Below are 2489 nucleotides of genomic sequence, written 5' to 3'. Positions count from 1 at the left end.
CAGTATTGGTTCTGGATAGCTTTAGTTGTCAACTTGACACACCTGGGTAGAGGGAGCCTCAACTAGAGAATTGCCTCCATTGGACTGGCCTGTGGCCATGTCCGTGGGGCATTTTCTTGATTGTTGAGTCATGTGGGAGGGCCCAGCCCACTGTGGGTGGTGCCACCCCTGGGCTGGTTCTGTATTGATAAAAAACTGGCTGAACATGGGCCAGAGGAGCAAGCCAGTAAGCAGTGTTCCTCCATGGCTTGTGCTCCAGCTCCTGCCTCCAGGTTCCTGTCCTGAATTCCTACCTTGGGCTCCCTGATGAACTGTGACCTGGGAGATGTAAGACAAATAAACCCTTTCCTCCCCAAGTTGGTATTGGTCAGAGTGTTTTGTCTAGGCAATTGAAGGCAAATAGTACACATCAAGTTCAAAGCCAACCTGGGCTACAAGAGACTTGTCTCAAAAAAAAAAAGGAAGGAACGGAAGAAAGCTAATCAGCCAGTTTGTTGAGCTGGTGAGGAAGAAGAAAAATAGTTTGAAGCAGGGGTAGGAGAAAATCCTGGCCAAGAGTGGCTCTGTTTTCTTTCGAAGGACAAAGGGCTCCAGGCTCATTAGGAAACAAAACTCAAAGGACTTGAAAAACTAGCCTAGACAGAACAGAACAGTGAACCTTTTCCAGTCTCAAGGACTTCCAGATCCTGGGTTCTGGGGCCTCTTTCCTATACCAAATGCTTCTATGAATGTTCATCTCAAGCCTCGTAACAAACTACCCCATCTCTCCTGGGGCCTGGAGCACAGTGTTGGTGTTTGGCTGAAAGGGCAGGCACATGCCAAGGAGTCGGAAAAGCTGGGGACCTGCCTGGACTCTTCTGTAAGGAGTGGTGGCATCTTGGACATATATTCTCTCCCCCGCTCCCCTTGTTTCTGTCTTTTCATCTAGAAGCTAAGAGTTTATTTTGTTAAGGTCCCATGACACCTGAAATCTCCTAATTGTTCCATGAATCAGAAAGGTGAGTCAGCAAAACTTCCCAACCCCAGAAGCAAAGCTGTGGAGAATTAAAGAGCAAGGAGGGAAGCAATCAGCCCAGCCAGACCATTTGGAAAAAAGCACAGGGAGGTGACGCGGGCTTTCTAGTCTGTAGAAGCATTGTGCTTCCCACCACGGCTTTCTGACCTGCTGGATTATGAGTCAGAATCCTTTTAATTGAGGACACATTTCTCATTGCACACTCATTTCCAGCCAGAAAGATTTCGATGCAAATCCTCCTGGGAGAGAATCATTTCATCAACTTAAATTCATACTAACATGTTGTAGTGGTTTGAATGAGCCATGTCCTCCATAGGTACATGGCTTGTTCTCCAGTTGGTGGTGCTGTTTGGAGAGGTTATGGAACTTTCAGGAGGTAGAAGGTTGCTGGAGGAACGATGCCACTGGGGATGGGCTTTGTGAGTTTATGCCCTTGCCCCCACTTTCAGTTTGCTCTTTGTGCGTTCTGCGTGTGGTTGAAGATGTGATCACTCACTTCCTGCTCTAGTCGCCTGCTGCCGTGCCTTCCTCTCCATTACAGACTCCCCCCTCTGGAATCGTAAGTCAAAATTCACTCTTTCTTCCGTAAGTTTCTTTTGGTCATGGTGTTTTATCACAGCAACAAAAAATAACTAATACACGGGTAAAAGACTGACAAAAAATTTATTCCAAATAGTAGTCTCTAAAGGATGGGGATTCAAGCAAGAAGCATGAAGAAAAGAGAAAAAAAATCTCAAAATGCTCTTGGGTGGAGGGCTGTAAAAAAAAGTCTAATAAGTTGCTGCAGTTCCTGGCGTGGTGGCTTCCTACCACTGCCCACCACCCATGAAAGGAGTAATATGAATGAGGTTTCTGGTTTTGAGAGCCAGAGAGGCCTGTCAAGCTGAGGGGTTGGGGAGGTACTCCAGGCATGGATCTCCTAAGCCTGCCTTATACCCAGGTGAGCTTCAGAAACACACGTCTGATTTTTTTTTTTTTAAGGGCTGGAGAAGAAGACTCAGAGCTCAGCTGGCCTGGGGCTCATGCAGAAGACCCTGTGGAGGAGGCCATGGCCATGAAGCTGGCAGACCCTGAAGACTCCTTGTGCCTTCAGTGTCCTCCCCGTGCCAGGAAGCAGTAGTTCTAATCCACTGTCCCTGAATGTGACACTTCACATGATTTACTAAAGGAGGTTGGGACATTTGTTTCTCACTGCTGCAAGAGAGTACTGTGATAAATGGAAGAGGCATCAGCCCAGAGGCTTCGGGACCCTGGCCCTGACTGCCATTGTACAAGGATCTGAGCCACAGGAACTGGGGAGGAAAGAGTGAGCTGACGGGAGAGGAGGGATGGAGTGCTGGCACTGGTCCCTCAGTCCAGACGGGCTGGGGAACCTGTGCCACTAGCATGGAGAGCTGGGTGCTTTTAGTGGGTGGTCTAAGGAATCTGCAGCTGCATCCCGTTACCCTGTGGCTCCTGAGCACATGGCCAGTCC

The sequence above is a fragment of the Nannospalax galili genome, unplaced genomic scaffold (assembly GCF_000622305.1).
Source record: "Nannospalax galili isolate Female #2095 unplaced genomic scaffold, S.galili_v1.0 scaffold270, whole genome shotgun sequence".
NCBI classification, from domain to species: Eukaryota; Metazoa; Chordata; class Mammalia; order Rodentia; family Spalacidae; genus Nannospalax; species Nannospalax galili.
Note: the sequence above shows the minus strand (reverse complement) of the source record.